Raw genomic sequence first — 27956 nt, 5'->3', positions numbered from 1 at the left:
TTTTGTGATGCCAGCAGCTAGATCTTGAGCTGAAAAGCACCATGCTAAATTATTGTGCTCCATCCCCTAGGTGTCGTGGCTGCCTGTCCCCTGTCAGACCCAGCCAGCATTGTCAACCGTGCCCTGGAGTGCCAGGCTCATCCGAGACCAGCACTAGCAGGTGAATTCCACTGGCTCAGACAACTCCCTGAACTCTGCTCCTGCTGCACAGGCCTCCCGGTAGCTGGCCACAATGGGCAAGAAGGTTTATAGAGGCTGGTGAGCCTGAAGGAACTTGATGTGTTATTGAATAGAGGGCTGCAGAAGGTGATGTGGGGCAGCCACACATCCTGGGAATGCAGATGCCACGCTTTTCTGGGGATCTGAGGCTGACTGGCTTTGACAGGCTCCATATGGGAACAATCACCCCAGAGCTGCAGGCCAGGCCTTGCCCAGGGCTGCCGGGCTCCAGGCTCTGCTGTGCTCCCCCAGTGAGATGGGAAGTGGCAAAAAATTGGGGGTCCCTGGTTACTCAGCTGCATGCAGGGGTCCTGGAGAAGGCAGGACTCACTGAATACTTGCAATTCCAGGAGCAGCAGGCTGAGGACAGAACCCAACCCCCCCCCCCATGACCCCAGTGGAATGCTGTGGGGGGAGGCAGACTGGATGCCACCTGATCACCCAGCCGCTGCTTGGCCTGGCAGGAGGGAGGCTAGGGGGTGGCTATGCGATGGGTTGATGTCATGTTTAATACCTCGGGGCTCTCTTTGTCTAGGCAGGGGAGGGGGCTTTTGTCTGTGAAGTTCAAAGCACCATTCACAAGCTCCCTCTGCTAATCCTCACTCTGATCTGAATTTCTGTGTGTAACTAAACTGATTACAAAATGTCAGTGACTGGGGTTGGGCTGGGCCCCTCAGGCTTTACCCCCATGGGGTCTGCTGGCCAGGGATAAGGCAGAGATGTGGGGAGCTAGTTGGTGGCACAGAGAATGTAAGAAGGAGCTGCAGAGTCCACGTCCTGCAGCCCACTTAGCCCTATCTGTGACTGAGGGTGAGGAAGGTGAGATGACAAATGTGTGACTCCAAAACTCTTTGCTGTGTCTGAAGAATGACATTCCCGCTGATACCCTAGTCATCCCAAATACCTTGACTGGATTAAACTTAGTATTGACACCCCCACCCCATCCCAACACACACATACACATTCATAAGCTTTTCCCTCATACTACTGCTCTGGAACATGATTCCTCAACAGCAGTCTTGGGGACATGTTAAGGTCCTCTTGCTGTCTTCTGGCTGTACCCTTTCCTACAAGGCCACCTAGGACCGGTGCCACCCTGGAATCCCCCACCCAAACAGCTCCCAGCTTCTTGCATCATTTGTGAGTTGTGGGGTCCTGGTCAGGCCCCTGGGAGTGTCTGTTATTGGGCAGCTCTTGTGTAGGAGAGGATGCATGGGAAGTGGGCTCCCCAGGATGCTGGTGGAGGACCAGACTTTGGCCACTGGTGCTGGAGTGTCCCCCAGCTCCATGACACACCATTATCCAGAGTTTCGTATTTATTTATTTATTTATTTTATTCCCTTTTGTTGCCATTTTTTTTTTATTGTTGTAGTTATTATTGTTGTTGTTGGATAGAACAGAGAGAAATGGAGAGAGGAGGGGAAGACAGAGAGTAGGACAGAAAGACACCTGCAGACCTGCTTCACCACTTGTGAAGCGACTCCCCTGCAGGTGGGGAGACCGGGCTTCGAACCGGGATCCTTATGCTGGTCTTTGTGCTTTACGCCACCTGTGCTTAACCTGCTTTGCTACCGCCTGACTCCCCATCCAGAGTTTCTGAAGCCAGAAATCGGCTGTCATGTTAGTCTCTCTCCTTCCAAACTTAATGGTTCCTCCTCATGAAACTATGCCCTAGTTCTCCCAAGCCCTTCCCCAGATGACTCTGTCCTGCACCGCAGCACCCTGCCTCTCTTCTGCTCTCATGGATGAAGTAGAGGCCTCCCTCTGGCTTCCCTTCCTCCACACCTGCTCCTCTGATTCATTCTCTGCATCATGGCCAGAATGAGCTTCTGTCCTCAGGTTTTGAGTCTTCTTAGACACCCATTCTCTATATTCTTCCAATTACTCTTCTTCTTCCTCCTCCTCCTCCTCCTCTTCTTCCTCCTCCTCCTCTTCTTTAATGTATTTTATTTTAATAAGAGATTACAGAGAGACCAGAATACTGCTCAGCTCTGGCTTGGAATCTGGAGCCTTAGGCATCAAAGTCTTTTTTGCATGACCATGATGCTGTTTCCCCCACCATCACCCGCACAACTTGTCCTAGACCTCCAGCTCTCAGCATGGAGGTCAGCCTTGTGGAAGCCTTCTGTGACACCCCCCACCCCGGAGGTCCGAGCACCTACCAGTGAACTTCCAGGAGGGTCTCACACTTGGCCACTCAGCCCCCCACCCCACTGAAGTATTCGTATTCATGAATTTTCCAGCAGCTCTGATAGACTGGGAGTGCTGAGAATGCAGCAACGCAGCTTACACCAGTCCCAGCTCTCCTTTTCCTAGTGCGATGTTGAGTAAGCAAAGGGTCCAGACCAACAATGTCATTGCCAAGCCCAGGACTGAGGCAGAGCCAGGCTTAGGAGTGCACCTGCCAGGTGGCCTCTGGGACTACCTGGTTTTAGAGCGAATGTTGACACTATTGTTTTGCTACAGCATCTTTGCAGTGGACCAATGTGAATAAACTCCATTTACTAGACTCCCTTCATTGGACATTATAGTATGACATGTTTGAAACAAATCTTTTGCTATTCTAGGGGAGATGTTTGAGTTACAAGTAAATAAAGGGCTTCACAAAGGGCTTCCTTTAGTTCAGTTTTGGGTTAGAGCAGAGTTGCTTAGGACAGGAAGGGGAGGGTGTGTGGTTACTAATTAGTCTCATTCTTCCTTCTCCCTCAAACCAGCCAATTTCTTCATATATAACATGGTCTCCTCTGAAGCCAGGAGCCATGGTGTGACTGAGTGCTGGCCTATGAGATATAAGCAGAGCTGTTAGGTGGGACTTCTATCCATTTTGCCTCCTTTTGATTGCTTTTTCCTGGACTTGGACTATGAATACAACGGCTGGTGTCCCCAGCAGCCATTTTGGCTCATGAGGCTGTCTTGAAAGATGAAAGCAATGACCTAGGATGACGGTGCAAAAATCTACAACGAGCCTGGGGCCCCTGTGAGATTGTGAAGCCTTTATTGACATTCTCTAGACTTCCTTCCTTCTTTCCTTTCCTTTCCCTTCCTTTCTTTCTTTCCTTCTTTCCTTCCTTCCTTCCTTCCTTCCTTCCTTCCTTCCTTCCTTCATTCCTTCCTTCCTTCCTTCATTCCCCTTCCTTTCTTCCTTCCTTCCTTCCTTCCTTCATTCCCCTTCCTTTCTTTCTTCCTTCCTTCCTTCCTTCCTTCCTTCCTCTCTCTCTCTCTCTCTCTCTCTCTCTCTCTCATTTGATAGGACAGAGAGAAATTGAGAGGTGACGGGGAGCACAGAAGGAGAGAGAATGACACTTGCAGCACTGCTTCACCATTCATAATTCTACCTACCCACCCCACCCCCTGAAAGTGGAGACTAGGCTTGGACCAAGTTCTTGTGCCTAGATTATTTTTTTAAAGAATTTATTTATTTATTCATGAGAAAGGAGAGATAGAGAGAACCAGACATCACTCTGGTACATGTGCTGCAGGGGATTGAACTCAAGACCTCATGGTTGAGAATCCAAAGTTTTATCCACTGAACCACCTCCCGGACCATGATATATATATGAACTAAATCTCTCATTAAGGTGCCACAGTCAAGCCTCTACTGCTTGAGAATAAATACTATTCTAAGCGAGTCAGGGGTCAAATGGTTGTCTTGCCCTGGTGCTATGTGCCTCAGTGGAGGTGATTCCTTATACCTCCTCCCTCTGCTTTTCCCTCCCCATGTTGGTAAAGTGCCAGGTATCCTGTGATTCCTCTCAGATGCCTGGGAGCAATTTCTTCCTAATTCATTCAGCAAGTCCCAGGTAAGGTATTTGGTGGAACAGGAGGCTTAGTACAGAGAGGGAGAAAGAAATGTCAACAGCCGCCAGAAGCTATGGACATAAACAGAGAGGCTTTCTCAGAAGTTGGGACTGCTTGTTTACTGTGGAACTGGTTTCCTGGAACTCATGGATGCAGTGTGATTCTTGAAACCCTAGCTGCCAATAGCCCAGGGTAGGATGGTTAGAGCACTTTGTACAGCTTTTCCAGGGAACTTTGGTGCTAAAGAAAGGAGGAGGAGGGAGGAGACACTGTTACATAGTGGGAAAGGGAGACTTGCTTCCTTAAATTTCCCCTTCTGAAGGGGCCTCGTTGATCATGGAAGCTTCTGTAAATGCAATGTGGCATCTCCAGAGAGCTCAGAGCCTGGAGTAAACAGTTCCTCCTTTGCTGTGGGACATGTGGGAAGGAGCTCTAGGGCTTGGGGAATGAACTAATTTGCCCAAGGTCTTCCAGTTCAATGGCACAGAGTTAATTCATTAATAACAGCAGCGACAATAATGTAATAACTAAGGGTTATTTGTTTATTTATTACTTATGTCATCTCCAGGGCTTCACTGCTGTGGGCCAACTTTTAAAGATGGAAGGAGAGAGAGAGAGAGACTGAGACCATAGCACCAATGCATTTGGGACTGGACTCAAACCTGGGTCGTGCACATGGCAAAGCAGAGCGCTACTCCTAAGTCATCAGGAAAAGGCAAAGCAAAACCATCACAGGTCCTTTACTCCGCATACCCCTTTAAGTGACTAAAACCAGAAAGACAATAATACCAAGTGTCAGTGAGGTTGTGGATCAGTTTGGTTCTAAAATACATTGCTGGTGGGAATGGCAAATATTATAATTCTGAAAAAGTTTGTTTATTTATTGTAAATAGGTGTCTGGGTTGGGGGAACATAGCATAATGGTTATGGAAAAAGACTTTCATACCTGAGGCACCAAAGGTTTCAGGTTCAATTCCCAGCGCCACCATAAACCAGAGCTGAACAGTGCTCTAGTATTATAATTGATTAACACTTGTAACTAGATGCCTACCATTCAACCAGAGAGTCCTACTCCTTAGTAAGTGTGTGCATGTTTCTGTGGTTTAGTGTGTTTAGTGGTCTGCTGTGGCTTTTTTTTTTTTAATTTAAAAAAATATTTATTTTCCCTTTTGTTGCCCTTGTTGTTGTTTTTTAATTATTGTTGTTGTAGTTATTAATGTCGTCATTGTTAGATAGGACAGAGAGAAATGGAGAGAGGAGGGGAAGACAGAGAGGGGGAGAGAAAGATAGACACCTGCAGACCTGCTTCACCACTTGTGAGGCGACTCCCCTGCAGGTGGGGAGCCAGGGTCTCGAACAGTGATCCTTACACAGGTCCTTATGCTTTGTGCCACCTGTGCTTAACCTCTGCACTACTGCCCGACTCCCTAGCTTTTTATTTTTATTTTTATTTTTTTATTTATTTAAAAAAGGAGACAGTAACAAAACCATAGGATAAGAGGGGTACAACTCCACACAATTCCCACCACTAGATCTCTATATCCCATTCCCTCCCCTGATAGCTTTCCTATTCTTTATGCCTCTGAGAGTGTGGACCCAAGGACATTGTGGGATGCAGAAGGTGGAAGATCTGGCTTCTGTAATTGCTTCCCCACTGAACATGGGCGTTGACTGGTCGATCCATACTTCCAGTATGCCTCTCTCTTTCCCTAGTAGGGTGGGGCTCTGGGGAAGTGGAGCTCCAGGACACATTGGTGGGGTCGTCTGTCCAGGGAAGTCCGGTAGGCATCATGCTAGCATCTGGAACCTGGTGGCTGAAGAGAGAGTTAACATACAAAGCCAAACAAATTATTGAACAATCATGGATCTAAAGGCTGGAATAGTGCAGATGAAGTGTTGGGGGGGGGGTCCTCCATTTTGTAGATAGCTAGTAGGCATATGTTAGTTATATTTCAAAGGGCCTGTGGCTATACTAGTTTTTTTTTTTTTCTCTGAGCCTGAAATCTGATATGCAGATGGATCCAAGTTATTGTCTGGGGAGGTGATATAATGGCTGGAAAAGGGACAAAAAGTTGGATCAGGGAAGAGAGTAGCTCCCTAATATGGGGAAGGGGTATAAATATTGTTGACTATAAACCCCATTGATTTTATTTGGTCTTAGGCCCATATTCAACTTAGGAGCCTATGTGACCTCTGCATCCCTGTAGATCTGAGCTCACATTCTGTGGTCGTGAGTAGGAACATTCCAAGCTGTATGTCTCAAACTTTTTAATGCACAGACTCTTTTCAATACACAGGCTGAGTCTTTGGTATGTTGACTCTCTCAAAGGCTTTTTTGTTTTTTAATATTTATTTATTTATTCCCTTTTGTTGCCCTTGTTTTTTATTGTTGTATTTATTATTGTTGTTGTCGTTGTTGGATAGGACAGAGAGAAATGGAGAGAGGAGGGGAAGACAGAGAGGGGGAGAGAAAAATAGACACCTGCAGATCTGCTTCACCACCTGTGAAACAACTCCCCTGCAGGTGGGGAGCCAGAGCCTTGAACAGGGATCCTTATGCTGGTCCTTGGGTTTGACGCCATGCAAGCCCAGTGGCTTAACCCGCTGTGCTACCGCCCAAGTCCCCTGCTGTGGCTTTTAAAAATGTTTATAGCAGTTTTGTTTATGTTTTCTCCTTTATTCTTTTCCTCCCCCCTCTTCTTTTTCTCTTTTTTTTGGGGGGTTCTACATATTTCTCTATATTATTATTTTTCTTTTTTAGGGGATTAATGTTTTATAGTAGACAGTAAATACAATAGTTTGTATATGCATAACATTTCCCAGTTTTCCACATAACAACACAATCCCCACTAGGCCCTCTGCCATCATGTTCCAGGACCTGAACCCTCCCTCACCCACCCTCTCAACAATCTTTTACTTTAGTGCAATACAGCAACTTCACGTTTCTTTTCCTCCTTCTTCATCTTCCTCATCTTCTTTTTCTGCCTCCCTTATAAAATTGTCAATAGCCTGTTTTCAGTCCAGAATGGTTTCCCTCTTCATAGCTTGACTCCGACTGATATATTTATGGTTTTCAACACCAACAATTGCTTTTGATGTAGTGTCCCTTCTGACATGGAGCTGGGCTGTGACTTTCTCATAAATAGGTCCCATCTGTGCCCCATCTTACATCATGGCCGAAGCACACAGCCCAGGACTGCGGGCAGCAGTGGCTGACAGCCCCACACAGAAAGTGCTCAGGCTGAACAGAAACAGCAAATGTGATGCAAACATTCTCCCTTTAGAGATGAGCAACCTGTCCTGGAACCTCCAGGTTCCTAACCCCAAATCTATTTCCTTTCAGAACCTAGCTCTCACCTCCAGAGTCCAACCCGTTGCCCAAGTCCACCACACACACCTCGCCTCATCATTATTCAAGCCACGAATTATTTGTCTGCTTGTCCCCCCACCCCAAAAGTGTTGTGTTTTCCAGGGTGTCTAGCATGGGGTGAGGGGGAAAAGGTTGAGTGCAGTGGGGTTCAAGTTCAGTTCATCAGCTAGCAACAAGGTCAGAAAACAAGTTGGGAGGGAAATGAAAAAGGCAGGAAGGAGGTCAAGTTCAGCTGTGCTGTGGGCAGTGATTCTCTTGTTCTAACCCAGACCCTCTCAGTAATCCACTGCACCAGGCAGTGGCAGCAGCAGCAGGCTTAAATCTCCTGCTACATTCCCGGGTCTGGAATGGTCTCTGGAGCTCAAGAGAGGATCAGAAGCAGTCAGCATTTTCTACCAGAGACAAATGTTTCTCTCATCTCGCCCTTGTGCAGAAAGCCTGACCTCAGAGATGGCAGCCAGAAAAATCTGCACGCCTCATAATCCTACAGTTTCCCCCCTAATCAGATGTCTAGACAAGAATGGTCTCAGCCCCTTTTCCTGTTTGCAAATCTGCCTTGACAAGTCGTCTCCTCCTGACAATACCATTAAAATGCTCTTTTATGTGCCCGGTGTGCCTTCTGAGACTTTGGTTGTTGGCAGTACTATCGGTTTCTGGATCAGCTCACTTTTCTTGAAATCACGCTCTGATATTCTTCTGCTTAAGTTTCATTCTCTTGAGAGGAGCTCTGTTAACAAGACAATTAGTACTGCTTCGAGTACAAGTACAGTACTGTGGGGTTTGTGGCCAGATGTCCTGGCAGCCACACTCGATGCGGGGTTACAGTGACTATGGCGAGAATGCCATTTACCCCGTAGCCCCGACCACTGATTTAGACAAACACAATGTGCTATTTTAATGCAATGAGGAAACTGGTGGTGAGAGACGGTTCAGTTTTCAGCTATTCACAGGCCTCACCACAGTCTCACCACCCCTACTAGTCCTACCCAGTCTACCCTTACTGGGCTGTTATCTCTGTACCTTGGTCTCTGCATCTGTAAAATGGTCAGGGGGTGTGGTGAGGAGAAAATGAGTTCACGTGTGAAAAGTACGTGCTTGGTTTGTAAGGTGTGTGAAACCAGTGTTAGGGATGGTAAAAAGAATTCCTTAGTTCTAAAGGTCAAACAGTGTGGCTGAGGAGAATAGTGTAGTGGTTACTCAAAATACTTTCATTCTGGAGGCTTTGAGCTCCCAGGTTCAATCCCAAGCACCACCATAAACCAGAGTCAAACAGTGCTCTGGTAAAAATATAAAATAAAGGGGCCAGGTGGTGGCACACCTGGTTAGACACTCATGTTACAGCGCACAAGGACCCAGGTTCAAGCCCCTGGTCCCCACCTGCAGCTTCATGAGTGGTGAAGCAATGCTGCAGGCATCTCTCTGTCTCTGTCCCTCACTATCTTCCCCCTCCCCTCTCAATTTCTCCCTGTCTCTACCTAGTAAATTAATTAATTAAAAAAATTCAAACATTGTAAATATTGAAAAGTGGTTGTCCTCGTCCTCCTCCTCCTCTTCTTCTCCTCCTCCTCCTCTGCCTTCTTTAATTTTAAATCTGATCTTCAGGCTTCTAATTTTACTGCCAGAAGCAAACCTTGTTACCAGTTTACCACATATCAGTCAAGAAATCTTCTTCTAGCGTTTGCCAGTCAAGAAATACTGAAAGTGTACTCATATACAGGGAGTTACATAGATACATACAAGTGGAGAGAAAGAAAAATTATAGACAGATATGACCCCAAATTAAAAAATAGTAACTATTACCTACCTGTCTGTACTTAAATAAAAGTACCAAGGACACATCTGTTGGGTGGCCAGGGGGCACCGCACGCAGCTGGGAGAGCATTAGACTTGCATGGCCTTCATCCCACAGCTGGATGCTGGAGCTCTGGTTTCTTTCTCACTCTTCCTGTCTCTGCCCCACTCTCATCTGAAACTCTATCTCATATGAAATAAATAAAATAATCTTTGGAAAATATTTGTTGTAGCTGCCTAGGGGATGGATCTTTTTTTAAAGAGATTTATTTTTTCCCCACTTTTGTTGCCCTAAGATATTTCTTATAAAACAAAAAAGCCTCTTAGATTAGGAGAAGGAAATGGTAGTTATAAGAGAGGTAATGAATGGTGGTGGGCAAGTCAGAGGCACAGTGGAGAGTGAAAGCTGGACTTTGATGGGGATTATATGTAGTATATACAGACAAATGTCACATGATAATGCCATATACCTGAAACCTATCTAATATTATAAACCTGCATTATGCCTGTAGTGTATGTGTGTGTGTGTGTTTGCATGTGTCAAGCTGGGGCCTGTGCATATGTAATTTCACTGCTCTAGGCTATTTTTTTTTATTCAGAGAGAGAGAGAAAAGAGAAGACACCACAGCATTTGAGCTTCCTCTGGTACCATAATACTCCCATGCGGTGTCAGGATTTGATTTGGGCTACATATATAACAAGGCACTTGCTTGTCTGGTGAGCTACACCTCTGGCCTCAACAAGCATTTCTTCTTTAAAAAGAATTTTTATTTATTTATTGGACTGAGAAAGAGAGAAATTGAGAGGAGAGGGGGAAGTAGAGAGGAAGACAGAGAGACACCTGCAGCACTACTTCACCACTCATGAAGCTTTCCCTCTGCAGGTGGGGACTCAGGGCTTGAATCTGGGTCCTTTCACATGGTAACATGAACACTCACTCTTTCTACCCCCCCTTTTCTTAAAGATTTGCTGTAAATTAAAAGTTTGTTCATTATTAATCCCTATGGATCCAGTTTATTCTCAAGAGCTGTATGGTTTCTTTTGCCTGGGTGATGTGTGGTTCTTTAGAGGGACATTTGGGGCCATCTGGGAGCTGTGCTAGGTATGGCTGGAGCACTGATTTAAAAGGATGAGGTCCTGAGTATGATTTCTGCTATCACATGCACTAGGCTGATACTACGGTTCTCTTTAGTTCTCCTCCCCTCATGTTAATAAATATTTTTTAAAAGGGGGACATTTGGGTTGTTTCACTCCCTCTACTTTCACTGCTTTAGCTCCCATATCCCTTTCATCTTGGTTAAGTAGGAAGGCCCTGAGTCTTTTTTTTTTTTTTTTTAATTTCTTTATTGGGGAATTACTGTTTTACATCTGACAGTAAATACAATAGTTTGTACATGCATAATATTTCCCAGTTTTCTATATAATAATACAACCCCCACTAGGTCCTCTGTCATCCTTTTTGGACCTGTATTCTCACCTCCTACCCCCAGAGTCTTTTACTTTGGTGAAATACGCCAATTCCAATTCAGGTTCTACTTGTGTTTTCTCTTGTGATCTTGTTTTTCAACTTCAGCCTGAGAGTGAGATCATCCCACATTCATCCTTCTGTTTCTGACTTATTTCACTTAAAATGAATTTTTCAAGGTCCATCTAAGATCAGCTGAAAATGGTGAAGTCACCATTTTAAATAGCTGAGTATTATTCCATTGTGTATATAGACCACAACTTGCTCAGCCACTCATCTGTTGTTGGACACCTGGGTTGCTTCCAGTTTCTGGGTATTACAAATTGTGCCGCTAAGAACATATGTGTACCCAGACACCCTGAGTCTTTTTAAGAGGCAGCTGAAACTGACCCTTTCAGATTCAGAAATGATCAGGACTGAAGTAACTCAGATGATATATCTCCAGGTTGCTGTGGTAAACTTCAGGCAAAAGAAATTTACAACCCCAAGGCTTTGTCAGAATTATGAAAGTTTGGCAAGATTTAAGACATATGTAAATTATGTTCAAGAAATGACTACCCTGAGCAGATATGTTGTGGGTACATTACAAACTGGAGATTACAGACAGATCATAGTTTGCATTATGGATTTCCATATCAAGCTGCTTTTTCAGGTCTTTGGGAATCCAAAGAGCAAGACCTTAACCCTGCAGAACCATTATTTCATTCCTGGGCTTCCCACCTTCCCACTTGCTTTGAAAGAACACTTAATTTTAGCACCCCATTAACAATGGCTCTGAATAACAGGTTCCTTTCCACTCCAGCAAGCTTTGATTGCAGTAACTTTAGGCATAAATAACATCTGACTAGTTGGAATATTGTCCAAAGAAGATTAAATAATATCAGATAGAAAAAATATTTTCTTAACTTCCCTGTCAAATGAGAAATAATTTTTTCCTTTTAAAATGTTTATTTATTATTTGATAGAGACAGGAATTGAGAAAGGAGGGGAGATAGAGAGGGAGAGAGACAGAGAGACACCTGCAGCTTTCTCCCTGCAGGTGGGAACCAGGGGCTTAAACCAGGGTCCTTGCATACTGCAGTGTGTGTGCTTAATTAGGTGCACCACTGTCTGGCCCCACCTTTTTCCTGATAGCTAAGCTGTGAAGCAAAATTTTGGATGCTGGCAAATTGGTTTGAAATACCAAACAGGTTAAGAAGGTTATCTGAGAGGTAGGTAGCCGTGTGTGTGTGTGTGTGTGTGTGTGTGTGTGTGTGTGTGTGAGAGAGAGAGAGAGAGAGAGAGATACAGTGGTTTAGAATATTATAAGATTACAGGGTATCTACAGGTTCCCCACTGAACTCACCACCAAAGTTCTGTGCCCCCCAACCTCCCCAGTGATAACCACCATAGTCCTCAAAAGTTTTGGTGACAGTTTAGTTTCTGAATTTATATATATATATATATATATATATATATATTGCAAGCCCATGTGTAAAGGTTCTAGAAAGCAGCATTCTTAGTAGATAATGGTCAAGGTTTTCAGTCAGAGGGACCTGCACTTGAACCCCAGCTGGCAGTTCCACCGCTTGTTAGCTGTGTACTTGCTTCAGTGACCTCCAAAAGTCTCAAAAACCTCAGCTTTGTAAAGAGAACAAGATAAGAAGGTGAGAGAAATAAGAATTGAGAGCATTAAGCTTTCGCCTGGCAGGTTGCAAGTGCTGGAGATCTGCTCGTCCCTGGAGTGCCTGACGTCACCGTGTCTCTGAGGTCTCAGCAGTACAGAGATGCTGGAACCGAGACTTGGCAGCTTCCTTGTTTCTTTTTCCTTTTTAATCATGTCTCTGTGGAATGGGGGTGAGGGAGCCAAGCCCCTCCACTCCCGACCTCACAAAGGGGTCACTGTCTGGTGGGCTGTGTGACGTCTTGGAGGTCCATTAGGCTGAAATGGGGCCTTGCCAATTTTTCATATGGTTTTCTCATCAGCGGGTTTGTTTTGACTTCCGTGCGCGCTCTCGCCTCAGCCCCTGCGAGAAGGGAGGGAAACGCAAGCCTTCGGAAGCCACTTCTGCACACGCAGTAGAAAACAATTTCTGAGCCTCCATTAAGGGATCCTCCCCCCAAAACAGCTTTCTTCAGTAACTGTCTCCTCGCCCACTTCCAGGCTCCCTGACTTTGGCCTGTGCAGGCCTCCCAGGACTCAGTCCTGTCTGCTTTTTCTCCCTGAGCAGGCGGGCAGGCGGCTGGCCGGCTGGGGAATTTGGCAAGCGGACAAAAGCCATTAGCAGCGTCTGGTCTCGTCTAGTCTGGTGAAGGCTGTGGTCCTTGGGCTCTGCTGGACCCAGGACCGACCTGTCTGGTTCCGCCATCAGCTGCCAGTTGACAGTTGCTCCCAGGCCAGTTACAATTTAAGCAATTGGACTGCAAAAAGTAAAGATGAGTTCCAGCATAGTAGGCTCTCCCTAGGTGCTGTGTAAATGTGTTTGTGTTGTGTGTATGGGGTGGGGGTGGGTGTCTGGATATATCTAGTGACGGTTGGGTAGTAACAACAATAATGATGACAAATACACTTAGAGTGATGGTAAATTAATAAATATCAACTGCCAGCTGTATATGCAGCACTGCACTAGTTTTGAAAACTGAGTTAATAATAGCCAAGATTTATTGTGTTGGGTACTGGTCCAAAAATACTTTTTCTGTGTTCTCTTAATCAGCCTGCTCATCTTAGCTGAAATAGGCATTATTAGTGATACACTTTAGATGAAGAAACGCAGCCTTAGAAAGATAAGATGGAAAAAGAGAAGAATGAGTACCAGATGATCTCACCTACGGGTGGAACTGAAGAAATGAGGACAGAAAGCGAAAACTCAGAGTAACACCTGGACAGGGTGTAATGTATTGCACCAAAGCAAAGGACTCTGGGGAAGGAGAATAGTGAGAGGGTTGGGGTGAGGGTGGGGGTGCTCTTTGGGGTTCTAGTGCATGATGCTGGAAAAGAATCGAAGTTAGGAGTGAGAGTGTTCTGCAGACACCTACCATAACGAGCTGAGATTTTCACTCATGTGTCAGTAACAGTGCTGTTAACCATTGACCTTTCAATGAAATGAGAGGGGAGGAGGTGATATAGCTTACTTGAATACTGTCCTGTTTTGCCATGTGCACAACCCACGTTTGAGCCAGCCCACGCCACAGTGAAGGAAACTTCAGTGTTGTGGTCTCCCTCTCTCCCTCTTTCTCCCTCTGTCTCTACCAAGAGAGAGAGAAGGGGGGGGGGCATTTACCTAAGATGGCATCATTAGAATGGAAGCCACAGGTAGGGGAGTGGGGAGTGAAAAAATGAACCCAGGACCTTGACAGTTGTAGTCTGGCTGGGCAGCCTGCAATGACCACTAAAGGCTTCTGTTCTGTGCAGGTGAAGCTAGCATTAGCCCATGCCTTACACAGTCCCTTCCAGCTCTGGAATCCAGACACACTATGTCCACTTCTCCCGCCACCTTTCACCTTCTGGTTCATTCAGTCAGGCTCAGCTTTGTCTGATTCCTCTACTATCACCTGCACCTCCCACTTGGGCACTCCCCAGCCTGGATGAAGGAGTGAGGCTTTTCATTTCTCTAGCATCCCTTGGTCTGGCAACCACTTCTTGTTCCTGAACTCTCACCTCAGCCTCCATTTTCTCCAGGACCCCCAAAACCTCTTCCTGAGAGACTTTAGGGCTGGGTTCATCCTGATTTGAAGGGAAGGAGAGAAGCTGTGCAGCTCTGCCACTGGGAGAAAGGCTTCCAATTAAGGGTGCATATGTGTCCTTTTGGTGAGAAGTGGGAGGATAGTACTTTGGGGGTTTCTGAACCTATATCTGAATACGTCAGTTCAAGGAAGGAAGAAAGCATAATCACTTTTAGCTTGGATTTTCTCCTCTACCGACTGCATCTTTGTCGTGACTATTCATGACCAACTACTGCAACTCCTTCTTCATCTCAGTCTCAAGCGCCTCCCAACTTTGGCCATCACTTTCCACTCTTGCAGCTTCCTTGTCTTCATAGCGCATCTTACATTCTCAGGTCTCAGTGGGTTAGATGGCACTAAGTCCTATTTCATGTTTGCATATAGGCCTGTAGACAAGGCTGGAGGAAAAACACTCAACCAACAGGCTGGGCTTACCATTCCAAGTCCACCCAATAGTCCTGCTTTGTGGCCCCCGTGACTTTACTCCAGTGCCCTGCCTTGTGACCATTTCACACTCTGTCCTCCCTTCTCAGCTCCTAACTCCTTCATCCCCACTGTCATCTGTTGATGGACTTGCTTTCCCCACCTCTGCATGGATGGTACAGTCCTTCCACTTCTGCCCACATCATTAAATATACTGGACTCAGTATCCCTACAACTTAAACATAAGTGTTTGCTTTTGATCTTCCTAAGTGTTCCCTCTTATTCTTTCACCCGCTTATTTATGTTGGGACTTGATGTTGGTTTATTTTTTAAAAAAAGATGTTGGTAGTTACTGTGGGAAGAGAGGGCATCATAGAATTTTGGTGGTGAGTGGTGCAGTGTGGAACTGCAACCTGTAATCTTCTAAACTATTATTCAGTCACTAATAGAAAATGTCAATGAAACTTTTAAAAGATCTTAAAGTAAAAAAAAAAACATGGGGGCTATGCAGTGACACACCTAGTTAAGCACACACACTACGGTGCACAAGGACTCAGGTTCAAGCCCCTGGTACCCACCTGCAAGGGAAAAGCTTCATAAGTGGTGAAGCAGGTCTGCAGGTGTCTATCTTTCTCTATCCCCTCTGTCTTCCCCTCCTCTCTCCATTTCTCTCTGTCCTATCTAACAATGACAACATCAATAATAACTACAACAATAATAAAAAAACAAGAGCAACAAAAGGGAAGATAAATAAATATAAAAATTTTTGTAAAAGTTAAAAAAGTAAAAATAAAAAACAATGACAAAAGTACAGAGGCTTAGCAATGAGGGTGTGAAATAGTTGGACTGGAATATTTAGGGTAAGGAGTATACATTCATTCAAGCTTGAGCTGCAGACCTGAGCTTCCTGGGAGAACATAGCATGAGAGGGTGTCTCCCCAGTCCATCAACTAGGTTCATAAAACAAGCAAGGTTTGAGCTCTATGACTTGCTCAGATCCTCTGTGTCCTGGAGGTCCTTCAGGAAGGGGCACGGCAGTAGCTGCTCTAGCTATTGTCACACTGAAGTCACATAACTACAGAGGCACTTGTGTGGAGCCCTAGAAGTTGGGAGTAACCAGTGGGCCCCTTAGAAAGTCATTGTGTCTAGTGGGGGTTGTATTGTTAAATGGGAAACTGGGGAATGTTATGCATGTACAAACTATTGTATTTACTGTTGAATATAAAACATTAATTCCCCAATAAAGAAATAAATTATATAAAAAAAGATACAAAAAAAAAGAAAGTCATTGTGAACAGTGAGAAATGCTCACCAGCTAACTATGAGGAAGTGTGAAGGGTAAGTAGCAAACTCCAGGGACTCTGCATTTGTCACAGTGCCACTGTGGAAGAAGTGAAAACAGCCCTGTAGATATGGCCACATTCCTGCCGCCTAAGGTCTGTGTCCCTTCCCGCTCCCCCCTGTACTGAAGCTGAAAATCTACCCTCACCCACCATCTAGAGCTTTTTACTTTGGTGTGATACTCCAAACTCAGTCAAATTCCGCTTTGTGTTTCACATTCTTTTCTTTCTCAGTTTCTGTTTATGAGTGGGATCATCCACTGTCTTTCTCTTTCTCTTTCTTGACTTATCTCACTTAACATCCAAGATGAGTCAGAGAAGGTGGGTTTATTATTCTTAATAGCTGAGTAGTTTTCCATTTTGTATATATACCACACTTTCTCAGTCACTCATCTGTTGTTGGGCACCTGGGTTGTTTCCAAGTTTTGGCTATTACAAATTGTGCTGCTATGAACATGGCTGTACACATCTTTTTGGATGGCTGTGTTTGATTCTTTAGGATATATTCCTAGGAGATGAATTATTGGGTCACAAGGAAGGTCTATTTCTATCCTTGTGAGGGTTCTCCAGACTGTTCTCCACAAGGGTTGGACCAGTTTACATTCCCTCCGGCAGTGCAGGAGGGATTTTTTTTTTTCCCCACAACCTCTCCAGCATTTGTTGTTGCTATCATTTCTGATGTATGTTATTCTCACAGGGGTGAGGTAGTGTTTGTTTTTTTTTCCCCATTTTTTTGTTGCTACCCTTGTTGTTGTTGTTGTCATTGCTGCTGTTGTTGTTGGATAGGACAGAGAGAAATCGAGATAGGAGGGGAGACAGAGGTGGAGAGAAAGACAGATACCAGCAGACCCTGCTTCACTGCCCGTGAAGCAACTCCACTGCAGGTAAGGAGCTGGGGGCTCAAACTGGGATCCTTACGCAGGTCCTTTGCGCTTTGCACCATGTGTACCTAACCCGATGTGTTATTGCCAGACCTCTCGTTGTCTTTATTTGCATTTCTCTGACAATTAGTGACTTGGAGCAATTTCACATATGTCTGTTGGTCTTTTGTATCTCTTCTGTAGTACATATTCTGTTCATATCAAGAGGCACACAACTTAACCCTTACTAGTCAGCTTAAGCTTAAGCTAACTGAATCTGAGTTGTGCATGTAACCTGGTCCAGGTCAATGAAACTCAATTCTGGAATTTGGCTGAGACTTGCAAATTTTGTGACTGACATACAATTGATGTGACTTCCAGAAAAAAACATCAGAACAGAACCTACCTGGTCAACACAAGTAAGGAAGGATGAGCTAGTTCAGACTTGTTGACTTACAGACTCCACTGGGATCTACAAACTCTGCCAGGCTCAATCCTACCACATCTACCTCTGGATATGCCACTGATACAAACCCATTATGCCCATTTGATCCTTACACCACTTTAGATTGAGTTTATTTTTTCTTCTTCAGGTAATATTCTAATTTGAAATAAAAAAAAAAAACGTTCCTTTCCTATTCTTCCTAGGTGAAACACATGCCACCAAAGCCAGCATTGCTCCTCTGCTTCTCAGCTCAGGGTGAACACAGGTCCCGTCTCTTATGCTGACATATTGTAGATTCTTCTTCAGCATCAAAGTTTTCCCTGCCTCCAACAATCCCTCAAGGATGGAGGAATTACAGCTTAGGTGGGTGACAGTCACAAGTAGAGGTTTTCCTATGGAAAAGACTCAGGCTTTCATTTGCTGGACTGTTGTATTTGTGTGAAAACTCCTTTTTATGAAAATATTTTATTTATTTATTTTGGTTAGAGACAGAGAGAAATTGAGAGGGGATGGGAAGACAGAGAGAAAGAGAGACTCCTGTAGCTTTGCTTCACTGCTCATGAAGCTTCCTCCCTGTAGGTGGGGACCAGGGACTTGAACTTGGGTCCTTAATCTTGCTGTCGTGGGCACTCAACTGAGTGTTCCACCACCTGACCCTTTTCTCTCTCCCTTTCTCTTCTTTTCTCCTTTTCTTTCTCTGAGTTTCTTTTTTTTTAATTTTTTAATATTTATTTTCCCTTTTGTTGCCCTTGTTGTTTTTCATTGTTGTTGTAGTTATTATTGTTATTGATGTCGTCGTTGTTAGATAGGACAGAGAGAAATGGAGAGAGGAGGGGAAGACAGAGAGGGGGCGAGAAAGATAGACACCTGCAGACCTGCTTCACCGCCTGCAGGTGGGGAGCTGGGGCTCGAACCGGAATTCTTAGCTGGTCCTTGCTCTTTGCACCACCTGCGCTTAACCCACTGTGCTACCACCTGACTCCCTGAATTTCTTTTCTCTCTCTCTGTCTGTCTGTCTCTCTCTTTCTCTCTTTTCTTTCTCCTAGATACCTGCAATGACACTGTGGTGAGTTTATTATCACCAGTGTGACATCAGCTTCAACTTCTGCAAAACCTCCCTGAGCGCATGCGCAGCCACCCATCCAGCCAACATGTAGGAAAAGCTGAAATTCTGCAGAAACTGGACCAAGGCAGTCCATCAATTTCGACTGACTTCACCTTCTTTACTCAAGCAAGTGTTTAATGAGGTAGAAAGGTGTCATCACACCTTTGCCATTACACGTTCCACCATCAGCTTTCCAAAGGGGTTGGAGCCCTTTCTCTCTTCCGCAGCATTGCCAACTGTGAATCCAACCATTTGGGGCATCAGTCAGGGCTGCCTCCAGAGATGTTAGTGCTGTTTGTGCTCATGCTGACCTTTAATCATGGAAGGAAGCCAGCCTGAAAGGGGGCTTTGACTTATAAATCTAACATTTGTCTGAACACGCTTTAATTTGCCACCCTCTCTCTCTCTCTTTAGTACCTCTCCTCCACCTTCTGCTGTTTTTCACATCTACTCTATAAATGGAAGGGTGGATATGAGCAGGTACAAACAAGAGCTGGGGTCTGGAGGCTTTGCTTTGGGCTGTGTGCATACACAGCTCCTCTTCTGCCTATCTTTGCTATTCCCAACTCCAACCTTGACTAGTTACCTGGTTCCTACTCTTGACCTTGCTCCTGAATCTAGATTTATTCACACCTGCAATAGTGCTTAGTACATAAGGCAACAGTCAGTTATTCCACACAGTGGCCTGAGGGGTGGGGCATCTCATTTATATATACAGTGCCAGTAGGATTTGCTGTAATTGGATACTTCAGTCTCTGCACTTAATGTATTTTGTTGGTAAATAGACAAATGAACAGATAAGTGTATATTTGAATGAATGAATGAATAAATAAATAAATGAATAACTGACATCCTGGCTGATCATAGTTTGGCTTCTGTCTTTGGATACTCAGGATTCTCCTTTTTACTAGCTTTCTTCTAAAATCCTCATCATAAATATCAGCAGGATGCTCTCAGCCTCTTGATGGATTCTGTTTCCAGTTCTATCTACCTACTGTTAAGGCTGTTTGAATCCTTGTTCTAGTTTCTGGTCAAGTTTGGCCTAAGCCTTATAACATGTAAGTCCTTTTGTAATCTGGCAACATGCTTATCTAAATTGTGTTCTCAAAACACAATTCCTTTAGCCAATGCTGCCCTCTCCACCCCTCTCCAATGTTATGTTCATTCCTCCTTCAAATGTACTATCCAAAGCTCACTTATCCCTCAAGGTCCAGCTAAACCTCCAGCTCCTCCCAGTAGCCTTTTTTTGACCGCACCATCCTTGTTGATCCTCCTTTTCCTCCCTAGTACAATCTGACATAGTGTTTGTGTGTGTGTGTGTGTGTGTGTGTGTGTGTGTGTGTGTGTGTGTGTGTGTGTTTTAGATCATGACAGAGAGGGAGAGTGATAGGGAGGAAGGGAAGAAAGGGGGCAGGGAGAGAACATGAAAGCATCTTTCAATGCAATGGAAGCCTGGCTCAAACCTAGCTTATGCACATGGCAAAGCAGCTCACTCTCCAAGAAAACTATTTCACCAGCTTTTGACATATTGTTTATGCATATCATGTCATGTTATATCTTTGCATATCCTCTTTTCTTCTGTAGAGTCTGCCTTCCTTATAAGACTATAAATCCCTTAGAGATAGGGATCTGGTTATTTCAGTGGCTTTCACCTTGCCTCACACATGCACAGGGATTTAAACAAATAAACCTGATTGGTCTTGCTAGCTAAATTCCTAGTATTTCTGGAGTACCGTTTTATTTTTATTAAGATTCATTTTACTTATTGTATGAGAAAGCTCAATATATATATGTATATGGTTACATATGTGGAGATACAACTATAAATATACATATATGTATGTATATATATATATATAGAGAGAGAGAGATTTATGTAGAGAGAGAGTAGTCAGAGCATACTACTCTGTTTCATGCAGTTACCGTGATCAAAATGAAACTTCAAGCATGCAAGTCTGTTGGTTTATGCAACTGTTAAATTTGTTGCTTTTTAACATTTAAAAATATTTATTTATGGGGGCTGGACAGTAGCGCAATGGGTTAAGCACACATGGCGCCAAGCACAAGGATCCCAGTTTGACCCCCGGTTCCCCACCTGCAGGAAGGGTCACTTCACAAGCGGTGAAGGAGGCCTGTAGGTGTCTATCTTTCTTTCCCCCTCTCTGTCTTCCCGTCCTCTCTTGACTTCTCTCTGTCCTATCAAACAACAATGACAACAACAATAACAACAACAACAACAATAAACAACAAGGGCAACAAAAGAAAAAAATGACCTCCGGGAGCAATAGATTCATAGTGCAGGTACCAAGTATGAGCAATAGCCCTGGAGGCAAAATAAAGAAAAGAAATAAAAAATTATTTATTCATTCATTTATTGGATAGAGACAGAATGAAACTGAGATGGAAGGAGAAGAGGGAGAAAGAGAATCACCTGCAGCACTGCTTCACTGCTCATGAAACTTGTCTCCTGCAACTGGGGACCAGGGGCTTGAATCTGGGTCTTTCATGCATGGTAACATGCACTCAGCTGAGTATGCCACCACTCAGCCTATATATATATTAACATTTAAAAAGCACCAACTTTTCAATATCACAGTGAGGATGATGATTCCAGGTAAGCATATTTGTTGTTTGCCAGGAAAATAGATAGAAGTTTCTATTCAAGAAAGAAACAAAAGCCTCTCCACCAGCCCCCAACCAGCTGAGTCTGTCCCTCGTACATAACAGTCACATGGACGGAGCATATGATGCAGTCATAGGTTCTGAGGATAATTAAATGCTTAAGTGGAACTGTGACATTTGTCAACAGCCACTGGCACTCAGCAAATGTACCTCCGATCACCAAGCCCGGGGTCTATTGTGAAGCTTTGTCTTCCTCTGAATGGGGCTGGCATCACCTACTAGAAAGACTCTGAATGGGGTTGGTATTATGTAACAGGACAGAAGGTAGAAGAAAACAAACATCGTAACATGCACGCAAGCCACTTTTCCTATTTTCAAGCACCTTGAAGAGTGACTTGCTCATGGTTGTTATTAAATTGAATTCCACTCCAGACTCAATTCTAAGTGATTTCTTTTTTCAGGCTCTAGGACTCTTGGGTAAACTAAAGTGGTGGCTGAACTGTTTTAAGTTAAATGCAAGAAGCAACATCCTTTCTTACTCTTCTACTGGAAGCAGGTTGGAAAGCCTGGTTTTGGTGCTGGTTTTTTTGTGGGGAGGGGCAACAAATTTTAGACTTTCTGGGTTTTATAAAAGCAAGAATGAGCATATCCTGGTGAAATACTGTCTTCTAGCTGTGACCAACACAACTCTGGGGGGAAAATGTTCTTATCCCTGGGGCAGGTACAAAAGAAGTTATTTTTTTCGCAACTGCTGCCCCTTTCACCACACACACACACACACACACACACACACACACACACACACACACACACACACACACGATCTTGGAACTCCAGGTTTCTTCTCAATCTGCTGCCCTCTTCATCCTTGCATTTCACACATTCCATTCCAAGTACAAACCTCCACCTGCAGGTTGCATGAAAGATGAAGAGGGAGATAAAGGCCAAGGATAAAGGAGACCTTGCCCCCGTTGCTAGGCACCCGAGCCTAGCAACCAAGTGGGCAGCAGGTTTGAGCTGGGGATCTCTAGAGCCGAACTGTTGGGGTTCAAATGCTGTCTTTCCCACTTCCAGTTGTATTATTGAGGAAAAATGGTGTGACTTCTCTAGACCTGGATTCAGGATCTGTAAACAGGGAAGCTAAAACTATTAGCCTTGTCTTATAGGTTTGGGGATGACAGTGAAATGAGTGTGTATGTGTAAAACAGTTGGAAGAGTGCCAGGGATACATTAGGAGCCTACCTAGGGTCAGTTTTCATTACTGGGGAAGGCATGTCAGTCCCCCAACAGCCAGAGCACAGCCCACGGAAAACTGTGAACAACACAAGCCTCTAGCCAGTTTGCTCACAGAAGCAAATCTGGGTTTTTTTGTTTTTTTTTAGTTGAACTCAGCAACTGTTTATTGAGGACCTAGTATGTATCAGACTCTTGCTGGAAGCTGAGAATATAGAGGGAGACAAAAACCGTAACTTCCTTGTCCTTGTGAGTTCACTGTGCAGTCAGCTTGAGCCAACACCACATTCCTTTTGCCTCATTAGTTCTTTGAAGCACATTTAGTGAAAGCGAATAGCTGGTCTGTTCTCTGCAAGCCATTCTCACTTGTATCCCCTAAGGTTTTGTTTTTTGGTTTTGTCTTTATTATTTTGTTTGTTTGTTTGTTTTTCTTCCAGGGCTTCAGTAGTGCTTTGTACCTGCATGATCCCACCACTCCTGGTGGATTTATTTATTTATTTATTTATTTCAGTTGGCGCGTAGGAGGTAGAGAAACAACAGAAAAAGAAGGGGCGACACTATGGCACTGCTCCACCACTTGTGAAGCTTCCCGTTAGCATATGCTCCCATGTGGGGGCCAGGGACTTGGAAGCGTGCACTCTGTGAGGTGAGTCACCTCCTGGCCCCCATGCCCTAGAGTTCTATTTCTATTCTGGGTAGCTGAACTCCATTCTACTTCCCTGAAACAGCCACCAGTCACCAGCAGCTCTCTCTTCACCTTTTCCTTCTTTCAGTCACTGGACTGCAAATCCATCTTAGAGAAACCTTATTCTTTGATAAGCTTTGGTGCAAAGCCTGGGCCAAGGTTAAGCTGGTGATGGAAGCAGCCAGCAATTCTCACCTTCCAAGTCAGACTGCATTCTCCCCATCCTTTCCTCCACTCCAGTCAGACCTAGCTTCTCCAGCCACCCCTTTCCACAATTCCAGCTTCCTAAGCTCTCTTCACTGCCTCCTTTCTTAATGAATAGAGAATTCATTCATTCATCCATTCATCCATTCCACAAACATTTGTTAAGTGCTACTGTGTGCAGGGCCAGGGATGGCTAAGTGCATGTATTACCCAGGTTCAAGCTCCCAATCCCCTTCTACAGAGAAGACACTTCATGAGTGGTGAAGCCATGCTGCAGCCTCTCTGTCTCTCCCTCTCTATTTCTCCTCCCTCTCAATTTCTCTTCGTTCTATCAAATAAAATAAAGTTTTTTAAAAAGGGAAGAAAACACTTTTTAAAAAAAGCCTCGAAGTATTATTACGTGCTAAGTACTCTTCTAGTTTTTGGAGCTACAGCAGTGAAGGGGAAGAAAACAAGCTTTTATTCTTCTGGGGTCCACATTAGTGTGGAGACTTGAACCATAATCAGTGTAGTAATCAAATGGTGAAAAGTGGAAAATCTCAAACTAGGAGTCTGGGCCTGGTGGTGAAGTGGTGTGTGTGTGTGTGTGTGTGTGTGTGTGTGTGTGTGTGTGTTTACTGGTGATTGCCTTGTCCAGGTGTGGGTCTCCTGGGAGTCTAGTTGTTTTCTAACAGTGAGGGAGCAGCTGCAAGTGCCCTGTTGCTTGGCCAACTTGTTGAGAAACTCACAGAACCTGCAGCCACATGACACAGCAGTCGGGATGTTGTTCTCCATCTTGTTTCCTGCTTACATGTAATTGCAGGGAGCCTGCTGCATTCAGCCCTGAAACCACTCAGTTTGGTTGATAACATGGTGCAGTACATTGTCCAAAAGATGTGATTTTATCTCATGCTTGTGGATAGGGAAGAGAGAAATGCCTTGGCTCTTGGCTCTATTGTGTGTTTTGGCAGATGAACACAAGAAAGACTTCTGAGTGGTCTTCACAGCTTATCAAGACCCAGGTAAGGAGTACTTTGGGAGAGAATTTGATTATGTTATAAACATAACATTTCTTTCTTTATTTTCTTTTTTCATTTGTTTGTTTTTACCAGAGCACTATTCAGCTCTGGCTTATGGTGGTGCAGGGGATTGAACCTGGGACTTTGCAGCCTCAGGCATGAAAGTCTCTTTGCATAACCATTATGCTATCTACCCCAAGTTAAATATACCATTTATTAATATTTGATAGGGACAACCTAGGTTAGAAAAGAAACTCTTTTCTTCGCTCTCATTATAAAGATATATAAAGGCATTAACCTTAGGGGCAGGCAGTATCACTGCAGATTGAGTGAACATATTACTAAGAGCAATGATAGTAGTTCAAACCCCCAGTCTCCACATGAAGAGAGATAGTTTTTATGCGTGGTTAAGTATTACTGCAGGACTCTCTCCGTCATTCTCTGTCTCCCCTGTCCCTCTCAATTTCTCTCTGTCCTATCAAATAATAAATAAAATGAAAAACAAAAGAATTAATCTTAGAGGTAGGGGAGATAGCATATTGGTTATGCAAAAAAACGTTCATGCCTGAGGTTCTAGAGTCTCAGGTTCAATCTCCCACCCCTCCATAAGCAAGAATTTAGCAGTTCTATGGGGGGGGGGGGAGACTAGGGCAGTGGTGTACACAAGTTGGGCACACAAGTTACCTTATGTGAGAGACGGGGTTCAAGCCTTTAGTCCCCATCTGCAGGGGTCAAGCTTCACAAGCAGTGAAGCAATGCTGCAGGTGTCTCTTTTTCTCTCTCTCACCTCTCAATTTCTCTCTCTTTCTGTCAAATAAAATAAATATTAAAAAAATTAAATAAAAGTAGTCAATATTTAATAGTTACAGAATCTTTCCCATGCCTGATCTCAGTGCATAGATGGGATGCATTGGATCGACCTTCTCATGGTGCATCCCGTGAGTACCCATTTATTGGGGAAACTGACGATCCTTCTTAGCCGACTGAATCCACATGGATCCCAGTCACTTTCAAAGCCAGCAACAAGCAGACATCAGGCTCAACCTGATGCTGTTGACTGGCTACGGAAGAAGGGCAAACGCTAGAAGAAGAAGTGCATAGTTGATGTATTGTATGGAGTGAAGTAGGCTAGATGGTTTATTTACCCTTGATGTAAATATATTTCCAAGTTAGCACAGGGTACAGATTCTTTGCAAAGAATTAAGGGTTTGTTGTTGTGGTTGGTTTTAAAGCCAGTTAAGAATGATCTCAAACTCCTTAAGAGCTTTCTTACGTTGAAACACTTGAGGTCTTGGAGTGGACAGCCTTACATTCCATGTGAATGAATAATGGACTACACATAAGCCTCCCAGCAGAGATGCCCCAGCATACCAAGCTCCATCTTACTCAGGCCTGGAATGTGTGATTCCTCTTCAAACTGCATTTTGTTCTGTGTGACTTCTATTTTGGGCCTAAGTTGTTTCTAAATATAGAAGCCAGCACTCTTGTCAAATCAAGTGAGTACATTAGTCATTTGTGCATTTCTTAAAAGCCATCACATCATTTTTCCCCTCTTTTGTTATATTTTTTAATCAGGAAGAAAATACACTGACAATGCATGTAACTCAATGAAAATCTTAATTTGTTATAGACAGCTGGTACAAAGACAATGTTGTTTGGTAATGACTGAATTTCCTATGTGTTTCAAAAACAGCACAGGGGCCATTTCCATTTTCACTCACCAAGTAATGCGCATGCCCCTGTGTACTTGGAACTTTTGACAATTCATATTATTACCAATGGTGTTTTATTTCACACTTTTCTTTATCTGTGTATTTGTGGATAGATATAGAAATTGAGATTGAAGGAGGAGACGGAGAGAGAGAGAGAGACACACATATACAGCATTACTCGTGAAGCTTTCTCCCCTGCAGGTGGGGAGAAAGCTTGAACTGGGGTCCTAGTACATTGTAATATGTGTGTTCTACTAAGTGTGCCACCACCCAACACCAATCTATGGTACTTTGTGCACTACTGAATGATCTGGGGACAGTGGTGCTAATTAGGACTTCCTATTAATGCATTTTTGGCTTAGTAGTTGATGTGCAATTAGTATTGGATAGCTATTATAATTTTGAGAGCCAGATAAAACAATGAAAGATGGGTTGATATTGGGACAGCATGGAATGTTCCTTCCTACTCATGACTACAGAATGTGAGCTCAGATCTAGAGGGATGCAGAGGTCACACAGGCTTCTAAGCTAATTATGGGCCCCAGATCACATCAAATCGATGGTGTTTACAATCAACAATATTTATACCCCTTTCCCATATTAAGGAGCTACTCTCTTCCCTGATCCAACTTTCTGGTCCTTTTTCCAGCCATGATATCATCTCCCCAGACAATAATTAGGATCCACCTGCATATCAGATTTCAGGTTCAGGCAAAAAACAAACAAACAAACCAGTAGTATAGTTACAGGCCCTTTGAAATATAACTAAAATATGCCTACTAGCTATCTACAAAATGGAGGACCCCCCCCCCCAACACTTCATCTGCACTATTCCAGCCTTTAGGTCCATGATTGTTCAACAATTTGTTTGGCTTTGTATGTTAACTCTCTTTTCAGCCACCAGGTTCCAGATGCTAGCATGATGCCTACCAGACTTCCCTGGACAGACAACCCCACCAATGGGCCTTGGAGCTTCGCTTCCCCAGAGCCCTCCCTACTAGGGAAAGAGAGAGACAGGCTGGGAGTATGGATCAACCTGTCAATGCCCATGTCAATGTGGGGAAGCAACTACAGAAGCCAGACCTTCAACCTTCTGTATCCCACAGTGATCTTGGGTTCCATACTCCCAGAGGATTAAAGAATAGGAAAGCTATCAGGGGAGGGGATGGGATGGGATATGGAGTTCTGGTGGTGGGAATTGTGCGAAGTTGTACCCCTCTTATCCTATGGTTTTGTCAATGTGTCCTTTTTATAAATAAAAAATTAAAGAAGAAAATAAAATCAATTGTTCTGACTTCAAATAAGACTGACTTGAGGGATGGGGGTGGGGGAGTAAAGTTATCATAGGGAAATGTTAATGAAGAACTTTGATTTCTTTTTAGTTTAACAGTACTTCATGCTAAGGAGCTGAGACTTTGCCTTCCATGCAGACATCAAGGATGCCTGAAACATCCTCAGGGGACCTTTCAGGCATCCTCCAGGGCAAACTAGAGGGCAAATAGGTGTGTACAATCTGCTCAGGAATTTGAAGCTGAAGGCTTCTTCTGTTAACTATTTGGCTCACTTGTTTGAAAGCTCCTGAACCTTCTCTACTTGTATACTTTATCCCAAGAGCACTCATTCCAAGGGGAACAAGGACAATACTTATTTTCTCTGCTCTTTTCTCTTCTATGCAAACAGTGTACTAGAGGGAGAAGGGACAGGTGGACAGGGCTGCTAGATTCTTTTTTCTCTCTTCATATTTTCTTTATTAGTGATTTAATAATGATTGACAAGATTTATATGATAAGAGGGGTACAAGTCCATACAATTCCCACCACCAGAGTACCACAACCCATCTTCTCCATTGGAAGGTTTCCTATTTTTTATCTGTCTGGGAGTATGGACCCAGGATCATTATGGGGTACAAAAGGTGAAGGTCTGGCTTCTATAATTGCTTCTTCACTGGACACGGATGTTGACAGGTCAATCCATACTCCCAGCC

The 27956-nt window shown here is 44.1% G+C and overlaps 1 long non-coding RNA gene across 1 annotated transcript; it reads left to right on the top strand.

Annotated features, from left to right (window-relative positions):
- On the top strand, window positions 1-27201 carry LOC132537713 (uncharacterized). Its single transcript, XR_009549171.1, has 3 exons — window positions 1-160; window positions 24213-24263; window positions 26870-27201. It is a non-coding gene; the product is annotated as an uncharacterized LOC132537713 (long non-coding RNA).
- The last annotated feature ends 755 nt before the right edge of the window (window positions 27202-27956 follow it).

The sequence above is a fragment of the Erinaceus europaeus genome, chromosome 3 (assembly GCF_950295315.1).
Source record: "Erinaceus europaeus chromosome 3, mEriEur2.1, whole genome shotgun sequence".
NCBI classification, from domain to species: Eukaryota; Metazoa; Chordata; class Mammalia; order Eulipotyphla; family Erinaceidae; genus Erinaceus; species Erinaceus europaeus.
The sequence above is the reverse complement of the archived record's forward strand: the minus strand, read 5'-3'. Positions and strand labels throughout refer to the sequence as shown.